This window comes from Meles meles, chromosome 12 (assembly GCF_922984935.1).
Source record: "Meles meles chromosome 12, mMelMel3.1 paternal haplotype, whole genome shotgun sequence".
Classification (NCBI taxonomy): domain Eukaryota; kingdom Metazoa; phylum Chordata; class Mammalia; order Carnivora; family Mustelidae; genus Meles; species Meles meles.
In genome coordinates this window covers 60,465,936-60,487,834 of record NC_060077.1, presented here as the reverse complement: position 1 = coordinate 60,487,834, position 21,899 = coordinate 60,465,936, and the positions used below count along the sequence as shown (strand labels likewise).

At 56.6% G+C, this 21,899-nt stretch overlaps 1 protein-coding gene across 50 annotated transcripts in view; it reads left to right on the top strand.

The window, feature by feature from the left end:
- Positions 1–21,899, top strand: part of CELF4 (CUGBP Elav-like family member 4) — a 287,707-nt gene that overhangs the window by 196,680 nt on the left and 69,128 nt on the right. The window lies entirely within an intron of this gene.

The following is a 21,899-nucleotide window of genomic DNA, read 5'->3' as shown; positions in this document are numbered from 1 at the left end:
AGGACTTCCGAAGTCTTCCTGTGAAGCCTTTCGGTCCTTCCTGTGAGCTGCGCGCACAGGCAGGTGGGAAAGGGAAGGTGTGGCCTGCCTGGGCCCTGTGACCCCAAGGCCGGAGTGGTGAGCACAGGGGCGATGACAGAGATGGGCCTGCCACGGCCCTCACGCCTGGGGGGCACCCCTAGTGAGCCCGAGCAGGAAGTCCGTGTGGGGAAAGAAGGCGGGATATAGAGAAGCCAGGGTGAGATGGCAGGGATCTGGCAAGAGACAATTTTTGATGATTTTCGGGGGCTGGTCACGTGTGGTCTCATCTGAGTCCTTCCTTGCCCAGGTGAAGGTGGCTCGGCCCTGGTTAGCAGATGAGGAAACAGCCTAAGAGGGGGCAGATGGCAACCGACTTCCATACTCTCCCCGCACAACTATTCAGAGAAGGAGAGAAAGGGGAGCCAAAGGGAGAGGTAGATGGAGGCGGAGAAAGGACCTGGGGACCCAGGGCACAGGGGAAGTGGGCAGGGATGGGCGGGAGGTCTGGAGGCCAGGCTGGGGTAGAAGTACCATGGCCAACCTTGGGCACCCTTGCCCCACCATGCCCAGAAGTCAGTCTCTCTCCCGGGCACCCCGAGCCACCGACTGGCCCCTGCCTGAGTCACGGCACTAGAATCAGCTGGAAGAAGGGACAAGGGGAGCCCTTGGGGAGGCCCCCTCCTGACCTGAGCCCCGATCTGAGGACCCAGAACCAACTCCTGCTGCTGCCCTGCAGGCCAAAGGCCCTAGCCAACAGACCAAACTCTGCTCCCTGCCCTCCTTCCCCCTCCAGGAAGCCCTCCGGTCTGCTCCCAGACCCTGCTGGCTCCTCCACCCACCACCCCAGCCCAGGGCCGGACCCTGCCCTCACACACCCCCAGATCCTCAGTGACGGCGGTCTGTTGGCTCCTCACACTTCCCTCTTGGCCCTTCCAGCCAGGGCGACCCCCAGCTAGTAGAGGACAGGTGTGGGGCTCGAGGCTACCGCCCAGATGGTCCACAGGTGAGCGTGAGGTGGGCAGGGCCAGGGAGGAACCTCTCACACAGGGCAGGCAGCTGCCTCAGGCCTTTCTGTGGATGAAGGGGACCTCTGTGAGGGGGAGGGGGCAGGGAGATGCATGCCAGGACTCTTTCCAGGATAAAAGTGGATAGTCAGGCACAGCAAGGCTGGCGCAGGGAAGGGAGGCTCTCACAAGCCCCTTATTAATAAATGACTAATTGGCCTCGCGGCTCCTGATGGATGAGCACGGCCGTGCATCAGCATCTTGCGTGCGAGGCCAGGGATCAATCTTCTCCGCGTGGCCGCTGTCACCAGTCCACTTGGGTCGGAAGGGTGGGGTCGCAGAGAGACTTTGGAGAGTCTGGTGCACACCAGTGTTTGGGGCTCCCCCTTCTCTTCCCTGAGATGCCTCAGAGCCTGTAGCTTTCTGTGCAGCCCCAGGCATCCGGCATCTGGCGGGAGGCCCAGAGAGCCCCTGAGATCGCCTTCAGAGCCTCACGACCTCATCCTCAGGCTTTGCCCCACCTCATGGAACCCCTCCCTCTTACAGGCCCACACCACTCCCATCCCCCTGCACCCTCTCCCCTCCTGCCGTCTCCTGGGTCCTCCCAGCTCAGGCCAGGTGCTGCTTCTTCAAGTCCATCTGTGACTCCCCAGGGCTGCTGTCATAAGGACTCCCTGGGGTGGCATCCCGGGACCCTTCCCTAGCCCAGCCCCAGCCTGCTCTGCCCCCCACAGCCACCCCAGCCCTCCTGAAACTCTTCACCCCTGCCCCTCCGCCCTACCTCACGACTTTGCACAAGCAGCTCCATTGCATCAAGGGCCCTCCCCACCTTCCCTTGCCCCTTGGCTCCCTGAGCATACCCTCAGGGTCACGTCCTCAGAGAGGCCTTCTCCCACTGCCCTGACTTAACTGGGCAACCCACGCACACACCGTTTCCCCGTCCCTGCCTCTGCAAGCCCTTCATGGCCTGTCCTCATTGCTACACAGTTTGCTTGGATCCGTGACCCCCCACCCGCCATCCCGGGCTGGATAGTCCGTCAGGACAAGGGCCCATCGTACCTGGCACGGCGTGGGTGCTCACTGACACTCAGTCCCACCAGCTCGTCAATCCCGGGATGCCACGTGTGAAACTGGCTGCAGGCACACCTGTTCTTCACTCTGGGTTCCTCTGCCTCCTCCCTAGGGCCCAGAGCGCTGTCTTCCCTGGGCCTCCCTACACAGGGGCTTTCCTTCTGACTTACCACGTTCAGAGTGTGTCACCTTCCCAAGGGATGTGCACTCGGAAGGGAACCTGAAAACGGGGGTCTGTGACTCACCCAGCAGGGAGATGTGGTCACAGTGAGGCATCAAGGCACTGGGTGGGCCAGCCAGAGAAGTGGGCGCTGTTCTGGCCTGGAGGGGAGCCCCTCGTCCCCCACCTTCCCTAGGAGATGACTGCGGGACATCCCCACTCCACATCCCAGAGGTGGCCTTAGGGGTAGGCCGGGAGGACGGGCACAGCATGTCTCTCCCCAGGAAGGCACCACTTGGAGTAATCAGTTTTTTAATTACTAGTAATTAAATGTGTGTAACCTGCCCAGCTGCCACTGCAGGAACTGGGACAGAACTCCTGGGGGTGCAGCGGTCAGGCACGTGCTGGGAGGGGCAGAGCCCGTCTTGACCGCCTTGGCACTTAGGAAGGTAGCTGGGTGATTGGGGGTGAACGTGGGTCCCCTCGTGCCCATGAGGGGCCGGGCTTCTCAGGATGGGCTACTTGCATTTCTGTCTCAGGGCTTCCCAGCCTCCTTAGGGCCTCTTCCCATCTATCCTTCAGCCTGGAGCAGCAGGATGTAGGGAAAGGGGGTGTTGGGGGGCACCATGCAGTTTCCTCCCCTTCAGCTTCCCAAGAGCCAGCTGTTCCCAAGGGAGTCCTCTCAGAGATCCCCCAGGCCACCCTCCACGGAGCAAACAGCCCCTCATCCCCCAGACCCAAGCACTGGGTTAATGTAAACATCTGTGGAGCCTCTGCCAGGCACTGGCTGCTGTGCCAGTCCCCAGGAGAGCCCGTGCCCCACTCCCCTGCTTTACCGCCCCCACGCTGGGTGCCCAGAGAGGCTGGCTGCAGCAGTCCCTCCAGGTCAAACCCTTTCTCTCAGGTTTCACCCTTTGCTCTGGCCTTGGCTCCCTGGCATCTCACTCTCCCTCTTGCTTCCTCCGTCCTATCCTTCTCTCTCTTGACTTTATCCCTCTCTTGTCCCCCAAATTTATCTTCCCTGTCGGATCTTTTGCAGAACAATCAAAATAAGCAAAAACCAACCTCCTTGTTTTCTTGCAGTTTCCATTTGGGAAAGGGGTGCCTCCAGTCGTGGGACTCCAAAACCCACCAGAGAGAGAGACACCTAGGGTCTCCCGAGGGGCTGGTGATTCATGGCTCCCCTTCCCCCTCTTGCTGGAATTCCCCCTTCTCTGGGTCCTACATCCTGCCCACAGGGGCTTGTATGGACTCCAGACAAACAAGAAGGGTTTCAAGTGGACTGTGAGCACGGATGGAATCAGGGAGGGCACACTCCCTTCTCAGTGGCTTCAGAAAGGGGCACACAACTCCTGTGTGCATCCCTAAGGATGAAATCCAGGTGGCCTCAGGGCCCCTTGCAGGGACTCTGGGGTGAGTCCCCCACCTCAGCCATGTGTCCCTCATCTGTCAAGCGGGGATGGTGACAGCTCCCGTCTTCAGGTTCACGAGCAGCTCACGCCTCGGAGAGCCCTGCGCCGGCAGATAACACGGGGTTAGTGCAGGGAGAGCAGGACACAGTGGAGACTCCAGAAAGCCGTGAGGTTGCACACGGGGATCACGGCTCCTGTTAACTCTGAGGGAGAGGGCCCTCATGCCTCACACCAGAGGCCCTCTTCATCTCCGTCCCCACAAGCACGGCTTTGTCCCAAGTCCGGCTGTAGTTCCTCCTGCGGCAGCTACACTAGCACTGCCTTTCCATATCCGCCTGGAGCCTGCGCAGCCCCCGTGGGTCTGACAACTGCCCCCCAGAAGTCACTGTGGTCCCTGCTACCTCTTTGTCCCCTTACCCCAGGGCTCAGCTACAGCCGGTCAGGTCTCCAGGAAGTCCTTTGTCCTCTGCCCCAAGAGCTGTTTGCAGGGTGTAGTCCTACACAGCCTGTCCTGGCACTGGGGGGGGGGGGGGCAGACAAGGGCAGAAACATGCTGCCCAGTGATCTGCCTTTTACTAGAGTGCCCGTCCCATCCTGGGCACCACCCTGCCTTTACAGGACTCAGACTCTCGGGAAGATTCAGGAATGAACCATAGGGAGTGGCTAAACAGCGTGGGCCCACCACACAGTCCTGGGCCATGGGTGGTCAGAGAAGGAGCACAAAGGGGGTGGTGAGGGAAATGGGCAGATTCTGGGGCGATCTGATGGGCTTCCCGGAGAAGGAAGGTCTCAGACTGAAGTCTTTGAAGAATGGGTAGGAGCTTGGCTGGAGAGGGACCGTTCTCAGCAGAGGAAACAGCCTGGCAGGAGGGAAAGGTGAGGGTCTGGGGAGTGGGGATGCTGGATGGGATCTGCTTCAACACAGCCACCCAGTCCCCTGTCCTCATACATAACCCTGGAAAGCCAGGGCTTGCGGGGTATGCAGTGTGGGCCAGCCCCAGGGGGTCATGGCAGGAAAGAAGATGCCATGTGCACAGACCAGCCACCCTGTGTACATGTACAGGTGCCCAGCAGGCAGGCGGTTCCTTCCTGACCACCCCTGTATACACGCAGGCTCCCTACTCACCGTGGGCCGGGGCAGGCCTAGAGGCTGAACACAAAGCCAGCCAGAAAACCCACAGCTCAGATCCTTAGACTGCACCCGGACGCCATCTGGTGGTTGTCTGGAGCACTGCGCCCTCTGAGGTTTCAGGCTTCTTGGAGCCTTAGGGATGTCAGAAGTGACATCCCAGGTTCTTACACCCAGAATCATCGATTGTGCTGGTTGTGACACAATGACCCCAACCCAGATGCGCACAGGGCCTCACAGCAAAACTCCAGCAGTTACATGTGGACACAAACACAGCCATTCCCATTCATATTCCTTTGTACCTCTTCTCACCAATTACGGTTTCGGAAATAAGGGTGGAGAGCACCGTTTGTAGGCCCGCCCAGGCATAACAGTGCACATCTCCTCTGTGTCTCTGCCTGCTCTTGGTCTGTTTTGAGCACACCGTTCATCCTCTCCTGTGGTCATCCTGTGCCGTTTCAGGCTCGCCCGGCTAGGTGCTGCTGACGTGATTTCAGGACCCCCTCCTTGTGAGAACCGGGCTGGCTCCACAGGCAAGCCCCGCTGGTGTGCATGTTCACGCTGACACACATTTGCCCTGGGCACCACACAGGGGGAGGACGCTGGGGCCCATACTATAAACCACCATATTACAATCCAACAGACTTCCTAATAAGAATGGGGAAAATTGGTCAAAGGAAACACTCTCTTGCCAGAGAAAGCAAAAGGTTGGTTATTCTATAAAAGGTGAAGACTGACCCTGGAGCCAGTCAGGGGGCCAGCTCTTGTGCTCTCCAAGCTAAGACAACTCAGAAAAGGTTGCCGTCTTTGAGGGGCCCCAAGGAGTGCTGGCAGGGAGCACAAGGACTTGAAAGGAGGGAGAGAGGTTATCATGTGCCCCTGTGTCTGGGTCTGGGTGTGTGTGTGTGTGTGTGTGTGTGTGTGTGCACTGCCCAAATTCCTATATGGGTGAAAAATGGCCACAGCCTTCTTAGGACAGAATAAGGAGGGGTGGCTCTAGACAGCTGGGCAGAGGGAGCTGGAAGAGGAGAAATGTCCCTTTGTCCTCAGAGTCTGGGACGGACACACACACGCTGAGCGCCACAGACCATGCAGTCTGCAGACACACATTTATGGGTAGACCACAAACAAAGGGAATGTGTGTATCCTGGCAGAGAGTCCCAGATCAGTCAGAAAGGCGAGGGATTAATCAGGGCAGACTTCCTGCCGGAGGAATTCTTGATCCCATTAGCCTCGGGCATCCATTAGAGAAACAAGGAAACAGGTGCCTGCCGGTAAGCGAGTATTGTTGGCAGCTTCAGGTGAATAATATAACACCCAGAACAACTCTGACTGCAAGGGTTATCACTTCTCTTTCTGTGGATGAGGAAACTGAGGCTCAGCAAAATCCAGCAACCTGTTTAAGGTCACACAGTCATTAGGAGGCAGAGCCGTGGTGGAAACCTTAGTCTTTCTGGATCTTTGGAGCACTTTCTGTCATCAACACACAATCCTAGGTAGAAGCAGCCTAAATGGTTGTGCACACAGATGGCGGCTCCGGGATCTGCAGGAGCTCACACCCCAGGGGACAGGTGGCCTGGGCCTTTTTTGGACAGGAGATGCTCCTGCTACATGCTGACTCCTGGAGCAGGGTGAAATCCACATACTCTCAACCCACTGCTTTCCAGCCCTTTGGAGACAGTGTGATGTCCCCACCCCTGTTCTAACCTCTCGTAGAGTAGCTTCCAGACACCGCCCTAAAATGTGAGTCCAAATGGATATTATCCTGTGCCTGAGAAACCCTGACAGACCTCTGCCCAAGGATCTCTTTATCTGGCAGGCCCTGGTGTAAAAGATGAGGGACACTTCCCACTGGAGGTCATTCTCAGGCGTGTGGGACTGGGGGACAGGAGAGAAAACTCAGCTCAGGAATACTTGTTGAACGAATGCATGAATGAGTGAGCCAGTGAATGAATGATTGATCAGCCACAAGGCCACTCCCTGCTGAATCTGCTTCGTGCTCTAAGCCTGGCCCTCGATGCTCCTCTGGGACCTCTCACCCCATGGAGCACAGCCCAGAGCCCCACGAGAAACGCTATCGTGCTGCACCTGGGGCCCCACTATCTCTGTCACTTGTTCAGCCAGTGCTGAGCCACCTCCCCCCCACCCCTGCCACTGGCAGGGGTATAAGCCCGAGAGCTCAGACAGCTGTAAACCGGCTTCATCCTCTAAGCAGATGTGGCGTTTGTGAGGTCAGAATGGGTGCCCCACGCCTGGGTGGCTCAGTGGGTTAAGCTGCTGCCTTCGGCTCAGGTCATGATCTCAGGTTCCTGGGATCGAGTCCCGCATCGGGCTCTCTGCTCGGCAGGGAGCCTGCTTCCCTCTCTCTCTCTCTCTGCCTGCCTCTCTGCCTACTTATGATCTCTCTCTGTCAAATAAAAACAAATAAAATCTTTAAAAAAAAAAAAAAAAAAAAAAAAAAAAAAAGAATGGGTGCCCCAGCCTGGGTGCAGACTGTGTCTCCTGAGCCTGGGGTTTGGTAGGAAATGTGCACCAGGGCCAGGAGTGGCTGTGTCTTGGGAAGCTCAGCACAGACCTCCCTCTGACCCGCCACCTCCCTCCCTCTCCCACAGCCTTCTCAGCTCCTTGCTTGTTGCCATGTGTTCATTCACTGGCATGAGCATAGCCGTGTGTCCGCACAGAATACATGCTGGGAAGTCTTCCAGGCCCTTGCACACACATGACTGTACGCACAGGCACACGCTTGTCCATGTGTCCAGTTGCAAGGATCCTCCCAGCCCAGCCCAGATGAGCACTCTCCCCATGCCCAACAGACATAGTAAAGGGATCCATTTAGGGGCAAACACTCCCCCTCCCCACACGGAGGTAGTGGCTTGGCGGCAGGGTAAAATTTATCATCATTATCCTAATATCATCTCCAGGCTCGACAGTGGCAGCAGCTAAAGAAAATACCAAGGCTTAACTTGGGGCACGTGGGAGAGAGAGGCAGAAGATAGGAAATATGATTTATGATGGAAATCAATGCAATCATAATACTCTGTGCTTGTACAATTGGGCTGAGGCTTCTGTGCCCACAGGCCCACTTCAGCCCTGCCTGTCAGAGGATGTTGGGGACTGGGGGGGCTGGGGCCAGGGTGAGTGGATGGGCCCAAACAATAGGACACTGCTCATCTCCTTTCCCAGCCTTCCTCGAAGGAGTAGATGTGCCGGGCACTGTCCAAAGAGGAAGATGGAAGGAAGCAAATTAACCCATGTCAAGGCAGGTCTTGGGCACTATTGCCCGCATGGCTTATCCTGCTCACAGCCCTGCCCTGTAAAGATAGATCATTCTCTCCTGCACTTTCAAGTCCATGAAACTGGGGCACAGAGAGGTGAAGGGTCTGAGTTAAGGTCACACAGCTCGTTATGGCAGAGCCAGCTCTCCTCTTCCGTGCCATCACGTGGCCTGGTGTAGAAGGGCCGTAGGGGGCTGCCCACTGCCTGTGGTGTGAGCAGCCGGGAGAAGTTTCCACCTCACCCACAACCTTCCCCCTACGGCCTCACCCATCTGGCACCCAGAATTCCACCACTAGTGATATCCCTTTGAGTGAAGCCATAACCTATTCAGTTTGTACGACATGGTGGTGGTGATGATGGTGATGGTCACAGAGATGGTCTCTCGGCTGGGCTTGGCATTAACATGGTGGGGGGGGAGGGGTCAGGTAGAATAACAGACAGCCCTTGCAGGGTCTATTGGAGAGAAACTTATTTCCACTTCACAACTTTCTAGAACTGAACCAAAAATTCCACACCGTGGCCTGGGAGACTGAGAGCGGGTGGAGCAATCTGTCTTTCTTCCTGCTTAGCTTCAGACAAGAGCATGGTTCTCTCACTGAGTGGAAATCCCTTCGCCCTGTGAGGAGCTGCTTGTGCTAAAGATGGGGGTGGGGATGATGGAAAATGACCCCCCACCTGCGTTCTCGCCCTGGCCTGGGGGCTGGGGGAAGCAGCAGGCAGGGCAGGCCAGCGCCCCCAGACGGAAGCATTTCCCCCTTGGGTCCTCTGAGGAAGAGGCAGGGTTTCAGTCAAGGGGGGAGTGAAAGAATGAATGAGGGGACGAATGAACGCTGTGGAGAGAAGATCTCCCGGCTGCACGTGTGGAACTGGGCAGCAAGGAATGAAGTTAGAGCCCCGTGAAGAGCGGCCTGGAAAGAGAGGCAGGTGGCTGGGGACCAGAGGCTGCTGGAGCAGGCGCTTTGTCAGGGTGAGGCAGAGCTCAGCCCGGGGAAGCTCTGAGGCCAGGATGACTCAGGAAAGACCTCCAGCCGGGCGAGGAAGGGGACAGAAGCCCCAGCAGGGGCGCGGCCACGGAGGCCGCGACGGAGGCGAGACTCGGTGCGCGTGGAAAGGGACGCAGGAGAGAGGGCATCTGCTGGCCGTCGCGCGACACCCCGGGCCAGCCAGCTGCAGAGCGGGACGGGGGGGGGCGGAGGGGGGGGCTGGGGTACGGGGGAGACAATGAGATGGAGAGAAATGAAGCCTGGGGTCGCGGGGCCGGCAGGCGGGGCGGCCCGGCCGTCGGGGGTGACAGCTCTGGCATTTCGAAGGGCACCCGGGGGCCAGCGCCTGCCTTGAGGAGATCTCGGGAGCTCGATAGACTTTCCAAACCTAATTAGTGTTTAATGGTCTGGAGAGACGCCGCATCCGCCGTCACCGGCCGCACCACGCCGTCCAGCTTCAGATTCTTAATTAACCTTTAAGGAGATGGTCGGCTGGTAGCTGCCTGGGGAGGCCACGTGCATCCCCAGGGGCGTGCACGCGCCAGGGCCCGCGGGCTCCCTGGGGACACCGTCCCACGCAAGCGTCTGAGCGTGACTCCAGCACCCCCCCACCCAAGCAGGCTTTCGAAAATGCCCCGTGCACTCATTCCCAACGAGGTGTGGCCGACTGGGACCCCCGGGGCGGGAGAGGGAGGGAGGGGCGGGCAGCGCTCTAACCCGTTGGGGAGAACGGAGAGGAAAGGAAAAACGCAGCGGTCGTCAGTCATAGCCACAAACGCAGCCGTTAGGGGGCGCAGTCCGGCAGGGAGCCCCGCACGGAGCAAGGCCTCCGGGGACCAAAGGGGGTGACGTGGCTGCAAGGGAGGCGTGGGCGTGGGTGGCCATGAGACTGAGGGGGACCTCGACCCCGTGGAGGCTTTATTAGCCTGTGGACAGGGGGAGTCCCAAAACGGTCCTGGGCGGTTCATGGTTCATGAAGTGTCCTGCTTCCTGCAAAAAATATGGAACCAGGCAGGATGAGGGGGAAATCCAGGACAATCCAGGTAGTGCCTGGAATAGGGTCAGATTCCAACCTGAGGGATCCGAGGGTACTGGAGGGTGTGAGCCTGGCCATTGGTGGTGGCAATGACATTCATAAAGCCAGACAACCCACCGAGGGACTCAGGCTTTGGGCTGGAGATCTCGTGTGCCTGTGGGACAGCCAAGGGAGAATGAACAAGAGGATCCAGAATGTGACAGGGAAAGAGGGTAGGGATGTGGTGGGAGATTTGGGGTGTGCGAGTTGAAGAGAACGGGACGGGAAAGTCTCGGATGGGAGAGAGCGGAGAGGGGAAGGGGCCAGCCGCATGTGGGAGAACCCACAGAGGTGTTGAATTCGGAAGAGAAGCAGAAGAAGGCGCAGTGGAGACAGGTTGGGGGCGGGGCGGTGGTGGGGGGGTCTGGCACCGCATGGAGAACAAACATGCACTTCAGGACCCCACCTCACATACCTTCACCCTACACACACCTGACTCCACATATACCTCATCTCACATAACACACACACCACACACCTTATGTACACACCACAGTCAGCCCCTCACACTGCGTACACTTACTTGTACACACTCACATACAAGTCCCCTCACACCTGTACCACTCACTCCCAGTCACCCCCTGCCTCACACATCCACATTCTTGCACACCCATTCACTTGTCCACCCCTTCACACTCTCCAGCCCTTACACACACACCATCACACTCATACCTAAGCCTGACACACTCATGGGCAGTTTCTATGACCCAGAGACCCTGGCGTGTTCGGGGAGGAGGGCCATGATCGATGCTTATTAATGAAGCTGCCCCAGAGATGGCTAATTGATGGCGGTGTGAGGCTGTTGTCTGGAATTTAACCTGATTCATCATTTAGCCTGTTGGAGGCTGGAGAGCTGTGTTAATTAATGCCAGGAAAACAGACTTGGATGAGCTGGTGGTGCAGTCTCATATTAGGAAACGGAGAGCAAGGGCCAGAGGAAGGGAGGGGGAGAAAGAGAGAGAGAGAGAGAGAGAGAGAGAGAGAATGATTAAATCTAAAGCTCAGAGACAAAACAAATTCCAAAAAGCAAATGTCGGTGCCATTTCTAGGATGACTCAGGCTTGTGCTTGGCCGGCATCATCAGGCTGTGGTGTGGGGATTAAGAGCAATTTCCTCTAGATTTGTCATTTACTTGGTGTAGGCTTTGTTTTCTTCTTTAACTCGCCTGGGGACTGACTCTCCAGGCCTCCCACTGAGTCTGGGGAGATGGGGAGGAGGGGGCCCAGGTCAGGAGAGGGTGGTGGGGAAGGCAGAACTCCTTTCCTGGTCATGGAGGGGACTCAGCCTGGCAACACTGTCCACAGTCCCAGAGCAACCTCCTAGAGCAGGATGGGTGGGGAGGGAGGACTCGTACCTGGCTCAGGGGCAGGCCAAAGGGAAATGCAGACAAGAAGGTGGGCCTTGGATAACACAGGTGAGGGGCTCTGTCCAGCCTCCAGGGCCAGCGTGCTCACTCCCCTTCCCAGTCCTGCCAAATCAGCGTAAGAGGCTCAGAGTCTAAATCAGAAAGGCAGCGGTTCCCCTGCAGTCTGGGAGACATTAGATCCAGCCAGAGAGATCCCTTTGAGGCCCCGAACTCAAGGGCTAAGGGCCCTAGAGAGGTGTGAGCTCTCAGGGGAAGGACCAGTGAGCTGATGTGAAGGGAGGGCTGTAAGCATGTTTTGGCAGAAGAAACCAGTTCTGAGCTCTGCACAGCTGAGGGAAGCCTTGGAACAGGGCCTTGACTTGCCTGGTGGAGCTCTGGTATCAGAGCAGATGAGGGGAAACAAAGGGAGGCCGGTTAGGGCTGGAGATGTGTCCTCTGTAATCACTAGAGCTGACTAGCTTGGATTTAGGACACCCCTTGCAGAAGGGAGCCCCCACCCCCACCAGGGCAGTGTGGGAACAGCTACTGAAGAGCTGAGGAAGGGAATTCCACGTGAATGGGTGGCTGGTGCCGGCCAACTATGGGGCCACATGGCTGGGCATTTTGGGACTCAGTTATGCTACAGTGCGGCACTGAGGGCAGAAGGTGTGGTGCATTGCTGGGAGACAGGAAAGGGAGGGGCTTAAACACCATTTCGGTAAGGCCCTTTTGCAGACCAGGTGTGAGCTTCTGGAGGGAAGGGCCATGTCGGTGAGGTTTGCTTTGCCATCCTTGTGCCAGAGAACGGAGCTGCCTACAGAGATGTTCACTAAGCACTGGATGGATGGACGGATGGATGGATGGATGGATGGAAGGAAGGATGGATGGAAGAACAAACTTAATGGTCTGTCAAAGCAATAGGCTTCAGGGGCACCTGGCTGGCTCAGTTGGAAGAGCATATGACTCTTGATCTTGGGGTTGTGAGTTCAAGCCCCACATTGGGTGTGAAGATCACTAATTTTTTTTTAAATAAATAAAAATAGATAAAGCTCAAGATAGGCTCAAGTACTGGTAGGCCAGGTAGAGAGGACAGACCTGGGGCAGGTAGGGGAGAGACTTTGAGAGGGTAAGGGGGGCCACAAGTGAGCTCAGAGTGTTGAAGCCTCAGGAGAGCATGGTCTCCCACCCTTCCCCACGAGCTCTTCCCCCAAGGCTGTCCAATCTTTTCTGTTCAGTAGAGTCCGAAAGAGAGCCCAGGGCATGGGAGATGGGAAGGAAAAGATATTAAATGTTAGGTATTCCCTTAAAATGTTGGAAATACCCACTATGAGAGGAGGAGAAGGGGAGGAGCTGGGAGAGGAAGGGAAAAGGAGAGAGAAGATAGCTGTTGTTCATTTATTGAGCACTGACTAAATACCAGGCACTCTGCTGAGAGCTTCGCCTGAGCTATCGCATTAATCCTGCCGCCCTATCAAAGGGGCTAGGCCTCTAGGAGTCAAGTGACTGCCCCATCTCATATGAGCAAGTAGATGGCTAGGACTGAGAGCCAGGCCTCCCAACTAAATCAGGAGTTGTTTCCTCCAGAATTATCTATCCACTGCCATTAAAAAAAAAAAAAAAAAAAAAAAAAAAAAGGCTCATCCCCTCCCCAACTCTGAAGAGGGTTAGCGACCCAGCCTGGCCACGCAGGCAATAAGCTCGGTTTCCACAGCAGCAGATCTTAATTAGGACTGCAAGGGTCCTCCCACCCTTGCCAAGCACCCCTGGCGTGTTGGTGAGAGCAGGTGAGATGGACACGGGGCTCAGAAACAAAGAGACCGGCGGCCCTTGGCTGTGTGGACCTGAGGGAGCCCTGCCGGGTGGGCAGGGGATATGTTAGCCTATCTGCGCGATTTCTCCCTGATTTCTCACTGCATCCGTCCTGTCCGCCTTACCTGCCACAGCCCGAGAAGCATCTACCCACACACATGGCCCCACCCCCCACCCCACTGCAGTGGAGGGGCGGTGAGGGAGTCTCCCCCTCCTGGAAACCCGCAGAAGAGACCTCTGATGGCCCCCGGCGGCGGGGGCTGGGGGCGGCACCTCCTTTGTTTGTGCCAACTCCCCCCCACCCCCCGCCGCCGCCCCCGCCGCCCCCGCCCTGCTTGTGCATGTGAGGGGAAAGCTTTCTGTAAACTTAGATTGCGGAGAGCAAGGAGAGGGTGGAGGCTCGTAGAGGGATTGGAGAGAGGGAAGAAAGCCAAGGGAAGGGGAGGGGGCAGCCCGAAGCAGCCCCACCAATAAGCTCTATCAGTCCTCTGGCCGCTGTTCGCCGTTCGCTGGGCGCCGGAGAGCAGAACAGCCTGTTGCATAGCAACTGCCCAGCGCCTGTTGAGGGGGGGCGGGACCACGGAGGCTGCGCGGCCGCCCAGGGGGCTGCTGGGACCGAGGCTCGGCGCCCCACCCGCCTCCTCACCGAGCGCTCGGCGCTCCCCACCCCTGGATGCCTGGAGCTGCAGCCAGCCGCCTCCGGCCGCCCTCCCGGAGAGGGTGTGCGCTGCCCCCCACCACGTCTCGGGCTGAGAGCCAGCCGTCTTCGCCCCCACGCCCCCTCCCCAGTGGAACGCTCACGAGGCGGGGCTGGGGCTAAGGGACCGTCTGGATCCCAGCACTAAAACCAGGCTGGGGAAGTTTTACTTCCATCCATCAAGTACGTCCTGTGCATAAGCCCTGGGCTGCTTCTGTCTTCCCACACATGGGGAGGGGACCCAGACGGCGCAGGCCGGTTCTGATCTAAACATTCACCTGGCACTTCTCAGCGTTCCTGACCAGACTCCACTCCCCAGAGCACGCTGCTGCAAGCTTATTCTTTTTGAACGCGGCTGGTGGTCTCTGTTGTCCCTGCTGGAGACTGATTGGGGACCCCAAGGCCCACAGCACCAGCTCAGCCCCTCCCGGGGTCCCCCTCATTTTGCCTGACTGCCCGTGCACTCACGCCCCAGACTTTCCTCCCACTCCCTGGCACCCTGTCTCCTCTGCTCACCCAGGCTTTCTGCCCTTGAATGCCCAGCCCTCGTCCATACCCTGGCTCCCCGTGACTTTGCTCATCCGGCTCGCTTGGCTTCTGGAAGCCTAGAGGACATGAGCCACCTCATGTGATTGGCGTGAGGTCTGGAGCTTGGGAAGGACAGGACGAGTGTCACCTGCCACCACCACCCATGCCTCCCAGTCCCCATCCAGGCACGTGGCAGTAGCCCACACAGGTCTGCATACTCTCATGTCCTGACCCAGAGCCAATAGGCCCAGGCCTGGGCTGGGTCACAGCCGAGTCCTCAAGGTTGTCAGGTGTCTGTGCTGTTTCTCATCTGCCTGCCCTTCGTCCCCTTAAGGGCCACTTGTGACAGCAGCAAAGTGAGTCCAGAGGCAATGGCTTGAAAAGTGACAAGAGAGGCTGTGTGGACCCAGTCACCGAAGTCTCCCTGAGGGGGGTCACCAGGGCTTAGGACTCTACTCCTTAGACAGGCATGAGAGGAGGTGAGAGTGACAATAAGGAAGAGGGGGCTTGTAACCAGCACAGAGACAGGGTGAGGCAGCTCTGTGGGTGACTTGGCGGTGACCTCAAATACTTTGCCGAGGGATGGGCCGAGGGCCTGGGCTGGCAGACAGCCCCACCCAGGCTGCCCCTAGCCGAGCGATCTAAATGAGAAGAGGGGTGAAGAGCTGGCAGGACCTACATGCCAGTTTGTGTCCTGACCCAACAAGCATCAGATGGCCTCCTCGGAGCGGGGAGTGGGAACAGAACCAGATTTATTAAAAAATCTTATCTGGAGGGTTTGCATTTCAATGGGCTGTGGATTTGCATATTTTAACAATAACCCTGGGTTCTTCTGTCTGGTCTGCGCTCACTGTCTCTCTAAATGAGGATCGAGGATCGGAGCTTCAACAAACCCTCACTCACCCCAAGGTACCACAACCCCACCTTGCTGGAGGGGAGGGCCTTTGGGTCAGAAACAGAGCTGTCCAGCAGGTGACCACCTCTGGCCTCTGGACACTCCTGTCCCAGCGGAATGGCTGAGGCAAGAGGGAATAAGGCTGGTGATGGGGCGTGCGCAGGAAGACAAAATGGGTGTGGTTCTTCCCTCACAAAAAGAAGACAGACATTGAACAAATAAGTCGACCAGTTTGGGATAATAATGCTGTGGTAAGGCAATTGGAAGAAAGAATGGGAAGCTTGAAGGAACACTTCATTAGATTGCAAGGTCCAGGGGGAAGCTGAGGCCTGAGGGAGGAGTGAGAAGTAGCCAGGAGAAAGGGCAGCTAGAGCTGTCTGTAGACAACCACAGGGCAGCCTGGGGATAGGACCCCCCCACGACCTGGGATGGAGGGTGATGACCAGCTGGTCTGGCCAGGTGCACCTCAGAGACTGGACTGAGGTCAGAGGTCTCCAGTGAAGGCAAATTGCCCTCTACACTAACTGTTGGGGTGTCCTTAAGTCTGAACATTATGGTGACAACAGAAGGGATTCCTGGAGTTTCTAACCCCTCTCTATGTAAGGAACCATATGTGATTTATTAAGGAGATAATTAAAATATTAGTATATTTACAAGAAGCTACAAATCATGTGCACTGCTTCTGCCGTTCCCCTGCAATCCCTTCTCACTGGGGGACAGTGGAAGCCATGGGACAGGGGCTCATTCTTTATATTTTGTGGTTCCTGAACACCTACTAGGCACAGTCTTGGGAATCCACCAGGGCATGGGGTTCAGAATCTGCCTTCTTGGGGCTTTAAACAAACAATTTCTCCATTCATTAATTGTGAATTACTATTGGCTAAATGCCACAAAGGCCAGGTCCGGGCAGAGGGCAGAATCGCTGGGGAGCCAGCCACCTAGGTCCCTGTGATCTCACGCTTGAATTTTCTTCTCTGTCCATATCGGGTGGTGGCTTCCTCACTCCCAGCCTTTTATACCAAAGACTGAGAATTCTCAATCTATTCTCCCAAAGTTGCCCAAGGTTCATCTTCAAAAGATAAATCTTCGAGTCAGGACCTTTCTGTCGCAGGAGCAATGTTGAAAACTCCTGCTGGTCAAGGGAATGCCTGGTGCCTGGCATTGGTAGATGGAGAGAACTCCAGGGTGGTGGGGACCCGGGAAGGCATCGTCTGTGGGGTAGCTCCGTGGGCACACAGCCCGTGCAGACACGGAGGCCCCTTGCTCAGAAGGGTCACATGTGTGGGGTTTAGTGCTCTGTAGTTGCCATCTTGAAACTCTTGAAATTTTCTCTTTGTACTTATGTCTCAAGTCAATAAAATCTGTGGGATGAAGGAATGTGTAGGGGGCTTGCCGCCTTTTGCATATGCGAAGTTTCCCCCCCACTGTCTGCCCAATCCGGGCACATCCTGGGCCCCACAAGCCAGCCCTCAGCCCTCTAGGCTGGCCAGCAGTGGCCTGGGTGCAGGTTAGGGGAGGCTTGGGTCAAGCCTACTCCCCCAGTGACATCCCAGGCTGGCAGCGCTGTGGCATGTCTGGTTGGCCACCAGAGGCCGTGTTTTAGCAAGGGCCAGCCTTCTGCCCCTGTCTAGCACATCTTGGTAGAACATTTGCAATACCTTTAGGGTTGACCATCCATTGTGGGTTGAGGCAGTGGGTGGCCCCTGGGTGGAGGTGAAGCCTAGTTTGACTTCCAAGGGGTCATACTAGGCTAGGCTAGGTAGCAACATGGCAGAGGGTCAGTGGAAAGGAGAGCCCGGCAGTCCTCAGGCCCAAGATGCTCCCCCACACTGTTGCAGGGTGGGGTTCTGAGTTCCTGTAAGGATCTCCATGCCTCAGAGGACTCTGTCTTCCTCCTCAGCCTTCCTGAATCTGGCTTGCATTTGTCTCTTCTGGCGAGCTCAAGGCAGCCTCCAGGCACAAGCCACAGAAAACAAACTATAATTTTGGTGATTCTGCATAGGAAATGTCCTGATATTTGCATTTAAAACTGGCATCACACAAAATAAAGATGAATGGTAGGATCTAGGCTAATAATTTAAAATTTATATTTCTTTTTACTTAAAACGACGTCAAACAGCAAATAAAAAAGACCATTACAAGCCGAGAAAGAGAGAGACTGAGGGAAAAAGGGAGAAATTTTATAATTTGTGCTTTCATGACGCTTTCCCCCTTGCTTTTTGAACAAGAAGGAGCCCTGCTGATTGTATCTCTCTTCCCAGAGCGATGATGCTGCTGGCTTGGGGGTGTAGATGTCCCAGTGGGCTCCAGCCTTCAGGGTCCACTGCTTCCCTGTTTCCATGACCCTAATATGTGCTGGGTTGGGGGGCAGACAATATAAAAGTTGATTCTTTGAGGGGATGAGAGCAAACAGTGGGGACTAATGAGGAACAGGAGTCAGGGAGGTGGTGGGAAGGGAGAGAGATAAGAGATACCTTCAGTGAACAAAGCAAGAGAAGAATAGACATTGCCACACTACACCATGGCCTGGGGAGAAGTGAGCCCCTCCAGTGAGCATGGGAGCTGGGTGCCAGCAGGCACTCACACGTCCCAGTGGAGCCTGAAAGGACCCTCACTCAGCACTGAGGTTTGAACACCCACCCTGGAGTTACATTTGGGGACACAGGGGCTGGGAGGAGAGCACCCTGGCCATCCCTCTAGGCCACCACAGTCCTCCCTGCCACCCCAACCATCCTCTGCCCACCCTGGCCCTGTGCAGGGCTTCAGTCCAGATCTTCCAAGGCATTTCTGGGTCACAGACTGGAAAGCAGCATGGAGGATGAGGTTTATGGAGAGGCTGCAAAACAGAAGGAACTACGCTAGTTTCCTCCTTTATTTTGTTTATTCCCAGTCTCCTGCTGAAATGAATTCTTTGAAGATGTCTGTAATGTCCTCCAAGTTCTACTCAAACATGTATGCCCACGCGCGCACTCGCGAACACACACACACACACACTCTCTCTCTCTCTCTCCAGGGGAGCCTAGTCCTGAGTTAGTGTTTAGGGGGTCTGTGGGTAGGAAACAGGGTCCCTGCTCTTGCTTGAGGAATAAGTGCCTATTTCAGTTTGTCACACACACATACACACGTACACACACTCATGCACACACATGCTACGAGAGGAGAGAGAGCGCACAAAGTAGTACAAGGTCATGTGTGAACAAGGGAGCCAAGAGATAACCAGCGACATCTTCCTGATAGAGGAGGGTTGTTGAGGATGGCCAGTGAGGAGTGACAGAGAACTTTCCAGGTCTTTTTATTTCTGAAACAGCTCTGGGTCACCTGCCTGGGGGCCTGGTGTGAAGCAGAGGGCTCAGGTGCCCGAGAAGGCAGGTGAAGGGCCTTAAGGATCCTGCTGGTGTGAGGGCTGTCCCAAGGGAAGCCAGAGCAAGTTCATGAGTGGATGTCCTCAGGGCTCTTGCTAGGATTGGCTTAAGGAGTGAGGGGCCAAGGGGCTCAGCTCCTGTCCCCAACCTCCATGTCAGCTCTCAGGAAGACAGTTGCGGGGTGTGGGGAGCTGGGTGAAGTCAATCCCTTTCTAGTTTGGTGGCAGAACACATCTGGGCACTAAGGGACCTGTGGCCCCCTCTGCAGGTTGGCCCTGCTCTGGTAGGTTGCTCATTCCAGCCTCAGGGAGCCCCTTGTGGGGCAGGGAAGAGAAGACACACGGTCGGGAAAATGGCCTTCATACGGGAACCAGCCCAGGAGTCCAGTCCAGTTTGCACCTGGGAGGACAAGAAAAGGCGGGTATCTGGAACTGGGGGTTACTCAGGGCCGTCTTCCCACTTGGGGGAGGGATGCTTCCATTCCCTGGCCCTCAGGGAGTGGCAGAGAGCTGCAGACACCTGTGGGATGGTAGAGCTGACACAGGAGAACCCACATGCAGAGGAGGGCATATGGGAAGGGGAGGGGGAGTCAAGAAAGAGCCAGGCTGGCCTGTCTGTCAATCTGTCTGCCTGCTCACTGGCCACAGAACTCTCTCTCTGCAAGAAGCCACGTTGGACAGACAGGTGAAGCCTTTGGACCGGCTCAATCATTGTATTTATTCTAATTGTATCGTAATCGTCCCCAAGGAGCCTGGTTCAAATGAGCTTGACATTATTAAAATTTTAATGCCCAGTTTTCATAGCTGAATGAATATTTAAAGGGTATGTCCCAGCTTAAGTTATGATGATGAAGAAATTAATGGAATGTCTTGTTTAATGCATGGATATGTGTTGATGCAAAAAGTGGCAGAGATGGGGAGGGGGAGGGGAGGCAGAACCGGCAGAACAAGCCACCACCAGCCCTCTGCTGCAATAGCGACAGGGAGGACCCCAAAACCTGGGCCACAACCACTCACTCCCTGTGATAGGACCCCGAGCTGGAAGCAGAAACACAGTAAGAGAGTTGGTGATGTCCCTGAAGGACTGACCCCAGAAGACTTCAGGGTGCCTTCAGGGAGCTGTTCCTGACCCAGGGGGGCAGCCCTGAGTTGCCACCCCCTCCCTGCCCTCCCACTCCCTGCTGCAGGTGTGCAAAGGCACAACCCAGGTGGAAGGTCACAGAGGGACGCAGACGACACCTCAGAAAGAGATTCAGCAAGGGGGGGCGCCTGCACACCAGCCCTGGTCCCACCAGCTCCCAGCCCCAGGCCCTCCTGGAAAGATAATACAAAGACGGAGGAGGATGCCTGGAGAGAAAAGCAACAGACATGGGACAGAAAAGGCCCCAAGGAGCAGGCTCCAGTGTCCTTGAAGCATGCTATTCACTTGTAAGGGACAGCCTGGGGCTGGGTGGCCAGCGGCTCCTAGAGGCCAGGGTCTGAGGGGGCAAAGGTAGAAGAAGGACAAGGTGGCAGTGCCCCTCCCCCATCCTACCCATCACCTCTCGCTGTTCCCTTCCTCACCGCCATCTCTGCCGCCCGCCCGGCACAGCCTCCTCTCCCCAGGACAGGCTCACACTGTGCACTCCCCCTCCTTAGGGCAGAACCAGGCCTTGGTGAGGCTGGACAGGGCTGGAGTCTGGAACAGGGACAGGAGACACTGTCCAAGGGAGATCTCCCTCCAGACCCCAGGCATCTGTACAGAACTTGCTCCAGCTGAGAAATCTTCCCAGCGGAGCCTGACACTTTATTTCTGCTGAGAATTAAGAAAGCACCGGGCCGTATTTTATCTCTCCATCAAGACTGGCACCTCTTCGACAGCCCCACGAAGGCTGTCTGGTTGCTGACCATCCCTAGATCATAATAAAACATGAAAAATGACCCCAGAAGCCACAGGTCCCTGGGAACCAGCTCAGCTCTAGTCCACCTGTCTGTGTGGAACACCCCTTGGGTGCCTAGCCCATGGCGGGGGGGGGGGGGGGGAGGACGGGAAGCCAGATAAGCCCCTGGACCAGGAAGGGGCTGTTGCCAGGAAGCCCAGAAATCAGAGCCTACCACTGAGTCATGGAGGAGGTCAGGGAGGGCTGGGGTGGGGCTGAGGGCTGGAAGGGCTGGAAATTCGCCCTACGTCCATGAGCCTGGGGCAGAGTATTCTCGAGTGCCCACATAGTGGGACAGGCTGGCTGTCTGGGAATGGGGTGCCCCTGAGGTAGAAGCCTCCATGCCCAGGCAGAGTCCACTGGCCCTGTTTAATTTACCTTGTTTAATTTTGGGATGTTCCAGAAAGAAGGGACATTCTAGAAAAGGGTTGGATACTGAGTCCCAAAAGTCACTGGATGGGGAATCAGGAGGGCCCTGGCTCCCTCCTGGAGCCCTTCCCCCAGAGCCAGAAGCCTGCTCGGCCTTCTGCGCCCTTTGCTCAACAGCTGCAGAGGAGGCTGTGTATGGAGCAGGGAGTCCAGGACCCCCTAAACGAAGCCAGGAACTTCATTACGTCCCTCTTCCTGCTCCCTGTGATTGGAGCTTTTCTGTAACACCACAGTCTCCTCTCTGGCGGAGCTTACATACAAAGTAGCTTTCTCCCCCTCAACTCCGTAAGGCGTGCCAAGTCCCGTGGCAAATGGTGATGGTCTGACCCCATCTCGGTGGGCTGGCCCCCAGAGTCCTGTCTTGCCCCTGCACAGGCCACCTGTGTTTCATGTCCTCTGCTCTGTGCCCTGCCTCCTGCCTCTCTGTCCTTCCTCGTGGTGGCTCTGCCCTTCCCCTGGCCTTGTCCTCACCTTGCTGAGTCACGGGCACCCACACTCCCCCACCCACTTGTCTTGACGCAGCCACAACTCACTTGGAATCCTAGACCAGAAGGCCCGAGGACGCTTGTCACTGGCTGGTCCAGCCTCCACACACGAGGGGAACAGGCGACAGAGTCACCTGGTGCGGCCCGGGAGGCTAGAAACAGCCCTGGCTGACTCGGCGTCCTGAGCTCATCTGGCCGCAGCGTGGCTCTGCCTCAGCGTCTCCATCTCTGAAATGGGGGTGCCAGTCCCTGCCCGGTCTGCCTGTCAGGGTGTGTTTGTGTGAGAAATGAAAATGCAGT